Genomic DNA, 17,182 nt, shown 5'->3' with positions numbered 1-17,182 from the left:
CCCTGCTTTGGGCTTTGTGCTGACCACTCAGAGCCTGGAGCCTGCTTCAGATTCTGGCTCCCTCTCTCTCTTTGCCCCTCCCTCACCTGCTCTCTGTCTCTCTCTCTCTCTGTATCTCTTTCTCTCTCTCAAAAATAAACATTTAAAAAACTAATTTAAAAAAAAAGCATGCTCTAATTGTTTAGAGACAGACCTTCCCAACTACTTACATAGCACGTAGACATCTTAAAAAAAATCAAGCTTCTAAAAATGCCCTGGGCCTAACTTAAGCCACTTCCTAATAGTGTACATAAATTGAATACAATGTCAATGTAAAATGCACGTCTCAGTCAATTCTTCAGTCACACATTTCAGACCTGAAAGGTGAAGTCTTACCCTAAGTGGCCAAATTATTTAAAACTTCAAGGGAATAGAAAATAAATACTCCAAAGGCGCGGACCCTTTAATTCAAATATTAATACTATGGGTTTAATTATCTTACATATGTCTGTTATTCATCCTAGATTTTCTCAAAACTGATAGGTGCCAACCCATTCTGAAAACCAGTTTGTCTCATACTTACCTGGCAGGGGAGATACCATGATCATGAAAACCAGTTTGTCTCACACAACTCTAAGCTCAAATTCTAAGGACGTTCTTTGGGGGTTGAATTATCTGATTGCCTGACATCACATAATGACTAGGAGAGGTGCTTTCTGGATCTTTCCACCCCCCTCACTTTCTGGATTTTTGGTCAGGGGTGTCCATTAGCTGCCCTAACACTATTTATTCACCATGTAAAATATTTATCTACTTTTACTCAATTCAATTTCCCTGTGTATAGCCACACATGCTGAGTCGCTGGCTGGTCTACTGAGCAGTGCAGCTGTGGATAGGAGTCCATGGTTAAAGTGAAGTCATTGCCCAAAAGAGACTTCCTTTTAGTGCCTGTGTGTCTTGTCTTTAGTGCCTGATGCTTCTGGTCTTTATTTCTGGGATCTCAGTTCTACTTTTCCTATAGTTTAAGCAGCAGTTAATAAGGCAACATATTGCTTAGGACAGTCCCTCCACGGATGTTTGTGGCTACTGGTTACATCTACCTTTGTCCCCTCGGCTGTCCCCTGAGGGCAGACGTGGCCTCTCAGCCCTTCTGCCTGATTCCTCCCAGCCATGCTTCTTCTAATGCAGTATCTGCTCCTTCCTGCCTTTCCTTCTTTCTTTCTTTCCTTCCTTCTTTCTTTTCCGTATATTGTTGTTACTTGCCAGGAGGTCTCATGGCTCAAAATGTAGGTGCAGGGACCCTTGGGTGGCTCAGTCGGTTAAGCTTCCAGCTTCGGCTCCGGTCATGGTCTCACGGTTTGTGAGTTCGAACCCTGCATTGGGCTCTTGCTCTCAGCATAGAGATCACTTTGGATCCTCTGTCCCCCTCTTTCTCTGCCCCTCTCCTGTTTGCTCTCTCTCTCTCTCTCAAAATAAATAATTTAAAAAACATAGGTTTAGAAGGCGGGCCCCTACCTTAAGAGCTTATATTTCTCTGCCCAGCTTGGTCCCTGGTGAATGATTGAGGAGGGCAGGGAGGTGGGCAGTGGGAGGTGATTTAGACTGGCTGGCTTTTTGCTCCCCTAAAAGTCAGCCCTGGACAAAATGTGTGCTATTACTTACCACTCTTCACCCAGGCCCTCCTTGTTCCAGAAAGGTTGGGAGCAGTTCTACCTGGTGGCCAGCCTACGTTTGCCTTAGGGGACCCTGCATCTTATTTTTCTTCCTGCCTCTTCTCCTTTTTAGGATTGTAGGTACTCCATACATCACTTGAAACTACCCTCTCCGGAATTTCAGCCCCTCAAGACTCATTAATTTAATCAGATCACCTAATTGGCACTGCAGTGGTAATGAGTGATGATAAAAAAAAACAACAAAAAAAAAACCACCCAACAACACAAAAACCCTAAAGGCAGCGGTTCTAGACTTTCTGCCTTTGTCGGAACTACCTGGGGACCTTGTTTAAAAGAAATGAGAAGCCCCCCTGTCCCCGAGTGTATTTGATCCCGCATGTGTGGGTTGGGGCAAGTGGGGGCTCGGCATGTATATATTTCTTTAATGTTTTATTTATTTCTGAGAGAGAGAGAGGGAGGGAGAGACAGAGAGAGACAGAGAGAGAGAGAGGCAGCATGAGTAGGGGAGGGTCAGAGAGAGAGGGAAATACACAATCTGAAGCAGGCTCCAGGCTCTGAGCTGTCAGCACGGAGCCCGACGCGGGGCTCGAACCCAAGAACTGTGGGATCATGACCTGAGCCGAAGTCGGACGCTTAACCGACTGAGCCACCCAGGCGCCCCACGGCATGTGTATTTTTAACACTGTCCCCAGGGGTTCCTGCTGGAAGCTAATGCAGGACCACTTTCAAGTGTGGTGTGGAAATACGGAATGGGACAGGAGGTGTGGGGGCCGCTGTGGCCTCTGCTTGTTTTCCAGGGGACTTTTAGGCAAGCTACGCTGTTACTCTGTGCCTCCAGTTTCTATTTTCATTATGGGAAAAACTGGGCTCTTAGCCCTGAGCGTGTGTATGCAATAAAATATTAATGAAGCACTTAGTCCAATGCCTGACACATAGTAAGTGCTCAATAAAACTTAGCTGTGATTACCTTTGGAACTCTATTGTTGTATATAATAGTGTATTGATAGCAGCATCATTATTTGCGTAAGGATGTAGTAAAACAGTAGGCCTGGGCTGGCATATAAGAAGAATCAGCAAATGTCAGATACATTCGAGATACATCCTATAAGCTGCATAGTATAAATACTGTTATATTTCTAATTATATATTATATATCTGTGAATTCATATCTATGACATATCCATAAATATATCTTATACAGTATATATACTGCTATATTCTACTATATTCTAGCATGTTTTGTTATAGCATAAATATTAAAAACACTTTTTTTGACATTTATTTCTGAGGGAGAGAGAGACAGAGTGCAAGTGGGGGAGGGGCAGAGAAAGAGGGCTGACACCGAATCCGAAGCAGGCTCTAGGCTTTGAGCTGTCAGCACAGAGCCTGAGGTGGGGCTCAAACCCACCAACCACGAGATCATGGCCTGAGCCGAAGTGGGACGCTCAATGACTGAGGCACCCAGGCGCCTCGAGTTACAGCATAAATATAATAATGATTATGTGAGAAAGTTACCGGTGGGCCTGGCATCTAGTAAGTGCTCATTAAATCCATGAACTCTCTTTCCGTCCTATTGTTTATAATCATTAGCAATAATAATGTAAAGAAAAGGAAAAGCCACCAGCAGCATTGACCCCGAGCGGGCATGCACTGGCATTTTCCGGCAGAAGGAGCCGGCCTGGTCAGCATCCCTGGCCTGGCGGACAGCCCAGACTGGTGGCTCCTGTTTGCTCTGGCCTGAGGGATGCCACCCTCTCTGGGAACTGGGGTGGAGAGAGGAGGAAGGGCACATCCCTACAGGCCCCCAGCCCTCAGCAGGGAATTTGCTTGCGGATGCATATTGGGCAAGTTACTTGAGATGTTAGCAAGTCGAATAATTCTCTCCCCTGTCAGCTGGCCCTGCGGAGCGCTGGGGATATTATGACAATGGTCGCCCTGGCAACCGCGGGAAGGCGTCGGGTGGCTGGCTGGGCCCGCTGCGGCCAGGGAACCCACAGCCTTGGCCTCAGAGCCAAGGCCCTGGTTCTGACCGTGCAGCGCTGCTGGAAGAGGGGTTGGGACTCACTGGGAGAGGCCTAGCCCTCACTCGCAATGAACCACCATGAAAATGTCTTGAGTACAGACTGTGAGCCAGACACTGCTCTGCACACGGGCGGCGGTGGGGGGGGGGGGGGGGGGGGAGGACGTAACCATGGAAACCAATCAACAGGATCATTCGTGGGCTAACGCTAAGTGCTACCGAGGAAAAAAGCAGGGTGGTGCGATGGTGACATTCTCGGGGTGGGGGGGCAGGGAGGTTGGGAGGGGTGGGAAGGGGTGGCACCCAAAGGGTAAGAAAGTGCCATTTGTGCCTGCAGCTGGAGGAGAGAGCTCTGGGCAGCGGCAAGAAGTGCAGAAGTGGGTGCTGTGGGTTTGCGACTTCCAGATTTCTGCTGCTAGCTGGTGCCTGCTAGCCAGAAGGCAGCAATAGTGGGGTGCTTGCCGACAGGCAGCCCCGAGGGGTACAGAGCATTCAGGAGCCTGCCTCTCCCTCCATGTGATTTTAAGGCCAGTGATGCCTCATTTCTGAGCCTCAGTTTCTTCGTGTAAAATGGGTGGGAGAGGAGACCCTCCCCTTAGCGTTGCTGTGGGGTTTACATGAAAGTGATTTGTGAAAGGTCACTAGGAGATGGTCAGTGTGCCCTGCCCTCCCTTCTAGCTTCCATGCACTCCGCTTTAGTTGTTTCATTAAAATTTTTTGAAACATTTATTTATTTTTGAGAAAACGGAGAGCATGAGTGAGGGAGACACAGAATCCGAAGCAGGCTCCAGGCTCTGAGCTGTCAGCACAGAGCCAAATGCGGGGCTCGAACCCATGAACTGTGAGATCATGACCTGAGCCGAAGTCAGGTGCTTAACCACCTGAGCCACCCAGGAGCCCCTGCTTTAGTTTTTTTCAAAAAAATACCACCTATGGGGGTACCTGGCTGGTTCAGTTGGAAGAGCATGTGACTCTTGATCTCTGGGTCATGAGTTCGAGCCCCACATTGAGTGTAGAGATTACTTAAAAAAAATAATAAAATAAAACAAAATAGCATCTAAGCAGTGATGGTTTTGGGCTCCAGCAAACCAAACCCCAGGGGCTTGTCCATGGGTGGTAGGCTTTCTCTTGGTTTAGATTCTAAGTGAAAAGTTCCCCATTTCACATTAGAGATTTCAGACATGGTTATTTATAGCTCTGTCACATGTCTTGACTTTAAACAATTTTTTTGTTGTTTATGAGGCTAAATTTACCATCATGCTAATACGGAGTACAGTAATAAGGCGCTGAGGATACTCTGAAAAATTTTTCCATCTGCAGTGGAAGGTGCCAGGCTGCCCCCTGGTGTGCAGATGGAGAACTACATCCCTGGGTTCCTTCTCTCTTGAGCCTCCCGGATCCTTAGGACCCCAATGTCCAGAGACCTTATTTTGCACCCTCCCTGCAAAGCCAGGTGGTGGGCTCAGCATGGATGTGCTATTTCCAGGACTGCTATGTTTTTTCACTCACAGGTGGAATCTTTGGACCTTCTACAGTTTAGCTCTGCATGGACTTGAATTGAGGGTGACCTAAAAATAAATTAGGGCACCTGGAGGGGTGAGGACATACAAAGACCCATTTCCAATTGTGCTTCTCAAACTTGACCTCTAGGCTGTTCGGGCCCTGTGCTTCAGCATAGAGCTACTGTGAAGAAGGCACAGGACTGGTAATCAGACCCTGAGTTTAAATTCTGACGTGGTGCTGCTTCCTTCGTATGAGCTGGGGCAGGATTCCAACGTCTCTGAGCCTCAGTTCCCCATCTGTAGCACGTTAATAACCATCTCACACCCGCTTCAGCATTGTTGTGCTGCTCTCGTAAGACAGTATTCGCGAAACCATTGTGGAAAGTAATTTTTTTAGTGACGTAGGGGGATTAAGCTTCGTCGCTGAAATTCCCCGAGTGTGAAGGTCAGTGCTCCCTCACAGCCTCTGGGGTAAAGAATCGACCATTTTTGGGGTGCCTGGGTGGCTCAGTTTGTTGAGCGTCCGACTTCGGCTCAGGTCATGATCTCACAGTTCGTGGGTTCGAGCCCTGCATCGGGCTCCGTGCTGACAGCTTGCTCAGAGCCTGGAGCCTGCTTCAGATTCTGTGTCTCCTCTCTCTGCCCCTCCCCTGTTTGTGCTCTGTCTCACTCTGTCAATAATAAAAAAATGTAAAAAAAAAAAAAAAGAATTGGCCGTTTTTTGTTTTCCTGATACTTTGTAGCCAATGCTTTTATAAAATATGATACAATGATTTAGCAGCAAGATGAAAGGGACCGAAATATCCAAACAGAACACAAGCCTCACTTTGAAAATATTAGATTCAACAGACATAAAAGCACTCTGCCAAATAGCTATCAAAGTAACTAAATGCTCTCAATTTCTCTACTTAGCAGAAGGCGGCTGGCCTTCGGGGCACAAGTCCTCAGGCCGCAGCTAGAATGGCCCAGTAGGAGTGGCCTTGCCTTAGGGCAGGGAGGATGTGTAATTGATTTTGTATCCCTAGCTCTTGGTATTTAGAAAGCACTTAAAAAAAAAAAATCACAGGGGTGCCTGGGTGGCTTAGTCGGTTAAGCGTCTGACTTTCACTTAGGTCATGATCTCGTGGTTCGTGGGTTTGAGCCCCATGTCGGGCTCTGTGCTGACTGCCAGCTCAGAGCCTGGAGCCTGTTTCAGAGTCTGTGACTCCCTCTCTCTCTGACCCTCCCCTGCTCACGCTGTCTCTCTCTCTCTCTCTCTCTCCTAGAAATAAATANCTCTCTCTGACCCTCCCCTGCTCACGCTGTCTCTCTCTCTCTCTCTCTCTCCTAGAAATAAATAAAAATTTTTTAAAAAAATCACACACACACACACACACACACGCATGCACACACTGAAAATGAATGAATGACAAGCCTTGCTTCTTCTAGAATAAACACAGAACTCCCATAATTATCATTCTATGATCATGGCACATTGCTCTCTACAAGGCTGTTCTCTTAATTTTGCATTCTTGGTACCTGGGCTCAGCCCTGGCTGCTCTTCTGCTCCGGGGGCCTCAGGATTTGTGTTTGCACGTCTGTCTCATCCGCCCCAGCGGGAGCCCCTTCAGGCCTAGATTAGTGCAGACGGCTCTTGGAACGCCCCGGGCCCTGGACAGGGTCGTGTCCCTCAGTGCTTCTCGGTAAATGCCTGCCGCCCCCAGGAACCGACAGCTCTGGAAGGGACCTGCATGGCCAGGGTGCTGCACTGGCTTCCGGAACTGGGTGTGTGACCTGGTTTTATTGCCCAAGGATCCTGATGCTTAAGCATGTCAGGGAAACAAACTGCTTTCGTTAAAGAATTCGGTTGATGGATGTAGCTCATGCTTGCCTGACCCTCAGAGTCATTGGGGTTCTTGTGTTTTTTATGAATTCTTGGCCCTTCCCCAGATTTACTGCATCAGACTTTCTAGGGAATGGGTCTGGAAGGTTGATTTTTGAACAGGCACCTCCAGATGGTTCTCACGGTCAGGAAATTGGGGAAAGAGGAAGTTAATATGTAAAATGATCTGAGACTGCAGAGAGCTGCAAAACTTCTATGGCCCTCAGTCTCCTCATCTGTAAAATGGGATATCACTGGGGCTGTAAAGATTCAATGAAATAGTGTGTAAGAAATGCTTAGCAGAGACATATATAGTACTAGCTATTTATAGTTATATAGTTATATTTACAGTTATATATATAGTATAAATTATTATACTATATATAAGCTTTTATATATGAATATATTCATTATATGTAATACATATTTTTTGTGTATGTATATTTTATATATAATTCTTTCAATGTTTATTTTGCGAGAGAGAGAAGTGTGGGTGGGGCAGAGAGACAGGGAGAGAGAGAATCCCAAGCAGGCTCTGGGTGTCAGCACAGAGCCCAACATGGGGCTCAATCCCATGAACCGTGAGATCATTACCTGAGCCAAAATTCAGAGTCAGGCACTTAATTGACTAAGCCACCCAGGCACCCCATAAACGTTTATATACAAACTTATTTAATGAAGTGGTTGACATTTTACCTATCACACATATGGGATATATATATATATCGTATATATCAAGTATTGTCTAAGTACTATAGACATGATTTCGTGTAGTCTTCATAACTACAGTAAAAATGTAAAACTTAATGAAATGGCTGCCATTGCCCACATCCCACATCTCTGTTGTTGCTAAGTGTCTGATTTTCATGAGATGTGCAACTCGTTATTGTATAAGTAATTGAAGCTTATAGAAAAATTATAAGATAAACATGCACAGAAATAAGCAAATGATTCTCACCTGTGATAACCCAGAGACGCAATGTAACCTTTTCTTGACTTTAAATGGGGCATCATGGGACCTGTATGGCAATGTCACTGTGAGGGCGAAGTAGACGATTCATGAGAAGGGATGACAGCAGCATTTGGCTTGGGGAGAACCCCTGTCGGCAGCTGCTGTTATTCTAACCACCGATCTTGGGGACCCTGTGGGGAAGCTGCTGATGCCCGGGGTACCCATCTGGGAAGTCCAGCTTCACCATTGGGGCAGGTTTCTGGGTTTTTCCCTGTTTGGATGAGCTGTGCTCTTCTAAGGTGATTCTTGTTCCCCTTTGCCTCAAGGGGAATCCCTGGTCCTGTGCCTCACCCCCTCCTGTCTTTCTTCCCTACTCCATCTGCTTCCTAAACCTGTCTCTCTCCCTCGTTCCTAGTGCATCAGAGTGGGGATGCCCCTCGATTCCTGGTCCAGGGCAGCTGTAGATCTGGTCTCTGGGTGACTCTGGAAACCCCTCCCAGAATTCAAACATCCCTTCGGCAGAGAGTTAGGGTCTGGTGTCTGTGTCAGGGGAGGGCTCAGCCTGCCTTCTGCATAGGCAGTGTCTCAGGTGGTGTCCCAGCAGGCCTGGGAGGAAATGTGGTATATGTCCATTTTACAGATGAGAAAGTAGAGGCTCAGGGAGCTGTCACGACCTGCCAAAGACTTGGAACTGGAATTGAGAAACTCACTTCTCCCACAACACCTGGGGGCCTTCCCGGAGATGAGTGAAGGGTCCAGGCCCGGCTTTGGGTTTCCACTTCCATGAGAGGGACCCATGAGTGACCCTTGGTGCAGCACCCCAGTAAAGGGAGGGAGCTCTGGATCACGCCCTGGCTCCCTAACTTAAATCGTTGTGCGGATCTGAGTAAGGGATTTAACCTGTTGACACCTCAGTTTTCTTGTTCACGGAATGGGCTCAGAATCCCAGCTTCACCACTAGCATTGTTGCAAGGGATTAAAAACGAGCAAATGCATTCAAAGCACTGATCCCACTGCGCCAGGCTCACTACGAGTATTTGGTAAATGGTGGCGGCTCTCAGGGCTGTTATTCCTGAAAATGCTTTATCCTAGCCGACAAAGATGCCTGCAGCAGATATCACAGAGCGGTTCCCATCGCGAGCTTTTGACCCTGGTATCAAAGGAATCCTTCATGCAGAAGATTAAAAAGAATGAGTTAGATCTGTATGAACTAACATACAGATCTCGAGGCTTGCTCCTGAGAACAAAAAGTAAGATACAACTTATATGAAAAAAACACAACTCTGCACATCCAATTCTGCTGCAGAGTTTACACACACACACACACACACACACACACACACACACACACACGAACGTGCATAGAAAAAGGGCTGGAAATATGGACATCAAACTAGTCTCAGTAGTTCCCTCCAGGGAGAAGAGAACCAGTATTAGCTGAGTGAGCAAAGGGAGCTTTGGCCTTACCTGAAATAGTCTAGCTTTTTTTCTTTTTTTAACAAAAAAGTGCGTGTTAAATAAAGTTAAAATAAAGTTATCCTTTTTGCAGTATTGCAGCTTTGGATCAGACTTGGGTTTGAATCTTAGCTCTCTACTTACTGGCTGTGCGGTTGTGAACAGGTGACTTGACTTCTCTGTGCCTAATTTCTCCGTCTGTAAACTGTAGATCTTCACAGCATGTAATCCTGGGTATGTGTGGCTATATTGCTACGGTGTGCATTAGCCTTTCAGCCGGGGCTTGGCACATCAAAGTGTACAATAATGGTACTTTGATTTCCACTATCATGCTTATTTTATTTACACTTCCAAATCTAGAAAGGCCTCTTCACTCTTTAAGATATCCAGTGTCTTAATTATTAACCAGTTACTTTTTAAAATGCTTATTTATTTATTTATTTATTTAGAATGCGAACATGAATGGAGGAGGGGGCAGAAAGAATCCCACGGAGGCTCCACGCTCATTGTGGCTCAATCTCACAACTGAGATCATGACATGAGCCAAAAGTACGAGTTAGATGCTTAACCAGCTGAGCCGCCCAGGTGCCCCCACTATCAACCAGTTATAATACAAGAAAAACTGTGATAAATTTTATGATAGCATATGCAAAAATAAAATGTCAAGGAAGATTTGATAAGAATTTTCTGGAGAAGATGACATTTGAGATGAACTTTGGGGAAAAGGTCAAATTTCTATGAGTTGATAAAGTGGTGTATCAGTTAGCTATGCATCCCACTAATGCTGTGTAACAAACAACTACTATACCTCAGCTGCATACAACATAAACATTCGTTGACCATGCTTCTGGGGGTCAGCTGCAGATTCCCAGTTCTTCTGATCCTGGCTGGGCCCACTCACAGCCAACAGCCAGGACTTTTGCCTGAGCTCAGATGGCTTTGTCTGGGATATTCAGGAAGACTTGTCTTGGCTCTGTGTAGTATCTCATTCTTCAGCTGGTTAACTGATGAGCCTGGACCCGTTCTCATAGAGATAGCAGATACAAGGCAGCAAGTAGAAACATGCAAAGCCTTTTTGTACTGGCCAACACAAGAAGCATTGCCAACTGATCGAAGAGTTATGGGTATAGACTCTGCCTCTGTTGTGAGTTCATTGTAAAGGCACCTTCCAAAGGGTACGGAGGCAGGAGGCATAAAGGAATTGGATTGTCTTCACACTCTTCCACAGGTGGGTGTAGAAAGGGCTTCTAGATGGAGGAGCCTGAGCAAAATCCCAGAGGGGTGACATTTGAGGTGATAGGTTTAGGGAACTGGAGGGAAATGAAAGAGGTGAGGAAGGAGAAGTGGACTACAGCTGAGCCCCGAATAATGTCTGAATTTGAATGGTGTTCTATAGAACAGTATTTCCCAAACTCATTAGTTTGATACCCCCATTGAGCTTTTTGCTATATCTTTGTATGTTCTTTAAGCCAACTCAAATTTTTTTTACTTTTTATTAAAAAATTTTTAAGTTTGGGGCGCCTGGGTGGCTTAGTCGGTTAAGCGTCCGACTTTTGCTTAGGTCATGATCTCGCGGTTCGTGGGTTCGAGCCCCGCGTCGGGCTCTGTGCTGACTGCCAGCTCAGAGCCTGGAGCCTGTTTCAGTCTGTGACTCCCTCTCTCTCTGACCCTCCCCTGCTCACGCTGTCTCTCTCTCTCTGCTAAAAATAAATAAAACATTAAAAAAAATTAAAAAAAAATTTTTTTAAGTTTATTTATTTTGAGAGCATGATTGTAAGGGGCAGAGAGAGAGAGAGAGAATGAGAGAGAATCTCAAGCAGGCTCCATGCTGTCAGTGTGGAGCTGGACGTGGGGTTTGAACGCAGGGCTTAAACTCAGGAACCTCAAGATCGTGACCTGAGCCGAAACCAAGTGTTGGATGCTTAACTGACCAAGCCACGTAGGCACCCCGAGCCAGCTCAATTTTAAAAACATACATGTATTTTGGGGGTGCCTGGTGGCTTAGTCGGTTAAACATCCGACTTCAGCTCAGGTCATGATCTCACCGTCCGTGGGTTTGAGCACTGCATCGGGCTCTGTGCTGACAGCTCAGAGCCTGGAGCCTGCTTCAGATTCTGTGTCTCCTCTCTCTCTGCCCCTCCCCAGCTCGTGCTCTGTCTCTCTCTGTCTCAAAAATAAATGAATGTTAAAAAATTAAAAAAAAAATGTGTATTTTGAAATAAAACATTATGCAACCATTGTAATGGAAAATTAGTATCACTTGCCCTAAACAGAAGGCAATCAAGAAAATAAATACAGGGAAAACCAAAGTGCCACTACTCTGTGCTCACTATTGTTAACTGCCCCAGACTGAGGCTGTGTCCTGTTCTCTGTTGTAAAGAGAGATGAGCAAATGTTAGGGGTCAACGATATAATATCACGGAGCAGAGAATGCCTCCTCGATGCATGGTCAGACAGGCAAAGAGAGATTTGGATGGAAGCGAGCACTCTTACTATGTGATCCGTTGTTACTTCAAGTCATGCCTGGGTAACACCCCTCAAATTATCAGTGTTACCCACATTTGGGAGATGGTGCTATTCAAGAATGGGTATTTGAGCAGGGTAGGGACAGGGCTCCTGGCTCCTGCCATTCAACCTCAGGGCTTCATCTCGTCTTTTAATCTTCTGTGACGCTGAATGCTTAATTAAAGGTGTAAGAGATTGGGTGCATCTGGCTGTCTCAGTCAGAAGAGCCTGCGACTCCTGATCATGGGGTTTTGATATCGAGCCCTGTGTCGGGCTCTGTGCTGACTGTGCAGACCCTGCTTGGGATTCTCTCCATCGCTGCCTTCCCTGTTCATGGGTGTACACATTCTCTCCCTCTCTCAAAGTGTATAAATAAACTTTTAAAAGAGAAGTTGAGGTCACATTGTTTTTACTTATACCAAGAAACCAGATTCTTATTTCTTTTGTCATATTTGAAATCCAACATGGGCATACATAGGCATAGAATAATAAACAGTAAAACTGTTTATTTGGGAGGAAAGCCTGAAGAAGTCCAGTTAGCAAGAAGCCCAGATTTATAGAGATTGCCAATAAAATGGGCATGTGTTACTTTTAAGCAATTTCTGTAAGTTGGATGGATTTAAATCCTATGCATTTCAGAATCAAGATTTAAATAATGAATGAGGAAGACATTTTTTTAAAACCCAACCCGAAGCATATTTTCTTACAGTAAGTATAACTTTACTCTGTACATTTTAAGCTTCAGAGAAAGGATACATTCAGTCTTTAAAGAATATACATTTTGAGGGCAACTGGGTGGCTTGGGTTAAGCATTTCACAGTCTGTGAGTTTGAGCTCCGCACCCCTGTCCCCCCCCGCCCCTCTGCCCCCCTCTCTCAAATAAATAAACATTTAAAAATATCTTTAAAAAGAGAATAACATTTTGAAACAGATTAATTTTAATTGATCAGAAATGCTTTTTGTGATACTGGTAGTTAGTAAATTTAGGACATAATGCCTCCAAGGTAACTATGGAAGATACTCGTGAGTTTGTGTGGCACAAAATCAGCACCACAGCTATGATCCTGGGTGGTCTTTTGATGCTACTTTGCATGAATAATCCCTTTTCACCCTCCCTACAATCCTGTGAAGCAGCTACACTTTAATCTTCACTTTCCAGGTGAGAAAACCGAAGTTTAGCGTGGTTTTGAAGCGTACGTGAGGTTGCTATGCCAGGGAGGAAGGCAGTGGAGACTGAGGCTCACGTTAGCCTGACGCTGGTGCCAAGGGCTCTGACCCTTCCCTGGAGGAAGACGCTGCCTCTTACTCCAACACACTAGCCTGACATGAAGAATTAAAGACTGACACAGTAGAGTCCACTTCTCTGCTTCGATATTGTGCTCTTCTAGTTTTTCAATTATTAATGAGCTCTCAAATCAGTGCAAAGTAGCGAGTCTGCAAAGCATACTTACTGCTGGTAAGAGATGGCATTACCTCAGGGTCTGGGAGACCCATTGTGTTCTTTCTTTAGCTCTTTCTTTTCTTTCTGTTTATTTATTTTTGAGAGATAAAGACAGAGTGTGAGTGGGGGAGGAGCAGAGAGAGCGGGAGACACAGAATCTGAAGCAGGCTCCAGGCTCCGAGCTGTCAGCACAGAGCCCAAGGCAGGGCTCAAACTCTGAACGGCAAGATCATGACCTCAGCTGAAGTCAGACACTTTACCAACTGAGCCACCCAGGCGTCCCTCAATCAATAACTTTAATATTTATTAATAGTCTCATTATTAATAATTTCCACTAATCTTAATTATAATTTTGGTAATCTTAATATTTATCAATAATCTTGTATTAATAATCTTGATCTTAATTATAATTACTATTAATCTTAGTAATCTTAATCACCCATATGATCTTAGTATCAGACATAACTATTGCTGACATTTTGTTACATACCCTCCCAGGCTTTTTCTACGTGCCTGCACGTGTATAGTTTTATACAATTCATGCATTATTTATACATTATAAATATTATACATATTTTATATATTTTTAAAAATTTTGTATGTTGTTTTTAATGATATGCCATCATATGGACACATTGTAATTTATTTACATCGTCCCTTATTGTTGAAGAGTTGGATTTTTTCCAATCTTTCATGGCTATTATCAACTTAGAGCGAAGCTTCATGAATATACTTACTAATTTCTTTAGGATAAAACCCTACAGCAACACTGTCCTTGAGATGTCCTTGAGATGTGTGCCAACTGTGTAATTTTAAATTTCCTAGTAGCCACATTAACAAAGAAAGAGATGAGGGGTGCCTAGGTGGCTCAGTTGGTTAAGCATTTGACTTTGTCTCGGGTCATGATCTCATGGTTCATGAGTTTGAGTCCCGTGTTGGGCTCTGTGCTGACAGCTCAGAGCCTGGAGCCTGTTTCGGATTCTGTGTCTCCCTCTCTCTCTGCCCCTCCCCCACTCATTCTCTCTCTCTCTCTTTCTCTCTCTCTCTCTCTCTCTCTCACACACACACACACACACAAACATTAAAAAAATAAAAAAACACAGAGAAACAGATGAAATTCATTTTAATAATATATTTTATTTAATCCAGTATATCCAAAATGCTATCATTTAAACATGTAATCGGTATAAAAATATTAATGGAATATCTTACATTAATTTTTTCCTACTGAGTCTTTGAAATATGGTTTGGATTTTATACTTACAGCACATCTCAATTCAGGTGCTAAAATTTCAATTGTATTTATTTATTTCTTTTTTGAAAGAGAGAGAGTATGCGTGAGCATGTAGGTGAGGGAGCAGCAGAGGGAGAGACACAGAGAGAGAATCCCAGGCAGGCTCCACGCTGAGCACAGAGCCCAACACAGGGCTCAGTCCCACGACCCTGGGATCATAACCTGAGCCGAAATCAAGAGTTGGATGCTTAACCAACTGAGCCACCCGGGTACCCCTAAAATTTCATTTTATTTATTTATTTATTTTTTTTTTTAAATGTTTTTATTTATTTCTAGGAGAGAGAGAGAGACAGCGTGAGCAGGGGACGGTCAGAGAGAGAGGGAGTCACAGACTGAAACAGGCTCCAGGCTCTGAGCTGGCAGTCAGCACAGAGCCCGACGTGGGGCTCGAACCCACGAACCGCGAGATCACGACCCAAGCGAAAGTTGGACGCTTAACCGACTAAGCCACCCAGGCGCCCCAAAATTTCATTTTAAAGTGAAGTATAAGTCTATTAAAATAACAGTTATGTTCAGCAGAAAAATATTTTATATGGCTTCCATTTTAAAATTTCAGTTAAATAAAATTAAAAATTCCATTCCTTGGTCAGACTAGCCACACATGGCTGGTGGACTACCGTTTGGGACATTTCACACAGACATTAGATCGACTTCAGTTTTATAAACCAAAGCAGAGATGGGAGTGTGCCTGGGTGTAGGATCTGAGAACCCACCTGACATGTGTCAGGATCTGAAAAAACAGCTTCACCTCAAAAATGAGGTGACAGAACTCGGGAAAGGATGAGGAATAAAAAGGAAATCCTATTTATTAAGATAAATAGGCAAAAAGTAAGAAAACTTTGTACAAATCAGACGTATGTGAAAATCTCCACAAGGCAGTGGTGCTGGGGTAAGAAGTCAGTCCAGCAGGAGTGGAGGCTGATGCAGGCCAATGGCCTAGTGTAATTAGGGAATTAGATTCAGCAGATTGAGCAAATAAATAAAAGTATTGAGGATTGTTTTTCTCACTGCCTGAGAAGAGTGATACAGATGTGGGAAGAGAAAAAAAGTAGAATAAACCCTATGGTGTTGGATTGTGATCAGAGGTATTGGTTATCAATACATATAGAGAAAAATATAAATATAGGCATCAACTTGCACACATATATTGCCTAGGCTGTCCACTAAGGGAATTGGAAATGATGACACCCCAATATCACTAAGCACACCAAGCACCCAAATCTTGGCTTCTAAATACCATTTCCCATTCAGAGGAAGCAGTGCTCCCTGGGAGAGAAGGCTGATTCCATAGCTGGGGCAGGAAAAAAACAAGATGAGCCGGGAAAATTTTTGTATTGGAAATCAAAGAATGATTGTGTGTACATCAAATTACGTTTCTTTCAAGTGTTTTTCTTTTCTTTTTTTTTTTGTACCTGTGTAAAGAAAATGGTTAAAACAAGTCAGAAATTAAAAAGACAGATGGGAGAGTTCTGTAGATATCTTAGTTGAAATCCTTGCTCTGATGTATTGATAGATCAGACCCTATTCATTCAGAAATAAGTTAGAGAAAAATTCTGTTTAGCATTTTTTTTTGGCATTTTTTTTTTTTTTAATCCTAAAGCTCTAGATTGAGGGCCATCTGGGTGACTCAGTCAGTTAAATGTCCGACTCTTGGTTTTGACTCAGGTCATGATCTCATGGTTCGTGGGATTGAGCCCCACCTTGGGCTCTGTGCTGACAGTGTGGAGCCTGCTTGAGATTCTCTCTCTCTCTCTCTCTCTCCCTCCCTCTCTCTCTGCCCCTCCCCTGCTTGCATGCACACTTTCTCAAAATAAATAAATAAACTTAAATAAACCCCCAAAACTCTAGATTGAGATTTCAAATGAGAATTGGAACATTGATATATTAGCTGAATGTGATCTTGTGCCACTGTTGCAATGGAACGTAGGCTTATCAAGAAGAATGCAACTTTCATTTTATTAGTAAGATGGATAAAGTTAATATTAACTTAAAAATGAGTTTTCTGGGGTACCTGGGTGGCTCTGCTGAGCGTCTGACTTCACCTCCAGCCATGCTTTCGTGGTTCATGAGTTCTGGCCCCACATCGGGCTCGCTGCTGTCAGCCTGTCCGTGCAGAGCTCGCTTCAGATTCTCTGTTCCCTTCTCTCTGCCCCTCCCCAGCTTGCACTCTCTCCCAAAAATAAATAAATAATTCTTTTAAAAAAATGAGTTTTCTGGTTTCTTCCAATGGGCTTCCGTCTCAGGAAGCCTGTCCCGTATGGCGGCAGGGGTGGCCCTGGGCACCTTCTGGCTCTTACGGTATCCCTCCCCACCCCCTGACTGTAAAGGGAAGTGAGGGCTGTCTCCCGTGCACTTGGGAGGGGTTGCTGGGGAGTCTGCAGTCTGGCTCACTTGTTATCCTTGACCCAAATGCTGTGGCCGGGCCAGGTCATGTGCCCATCCTGCATCCTGGGTGAAGTGGGTGGGTCAACCCAGCCTTAACCAGAACCATATGGAATGG

At 44.6% G+C, this 17,182-nt stretch overlaps 1 protein-coding gene across 1 annotated transcript in view; it reads left to right on the top strand.

Annotated features, from left to right (window-relative positions):
- KSR2 (kinase suppressor of ras 2) overlaps positions 1-17,182 on the top strand; it is a 420,995-nt gene that overhangs the window by 70,918 nt on the left and 332,895 nt on the right. The window lies entirely within an intron of this gene.

The sequence above is a fragment of the Hyaena hyaena genome, unplaced genomic scaffold (assembly GCF_003009895.1).
Source record: "Hyaena hyaena isolate Hyena2069 unplaced genomic scaffold, ASM300989v1 scaffold_0, whole genome shotgun sequence".
NCBI lineage: Eukaryota > Metazoa > Chordata > Mammalia > Carnivora > Hyaenidae > Hyaena > Hyaena hyaena.
Note: the sequence above shows the minus strand (reverse complement) of the source record. Positions and strands in the feature narration are given on the sequence as shown.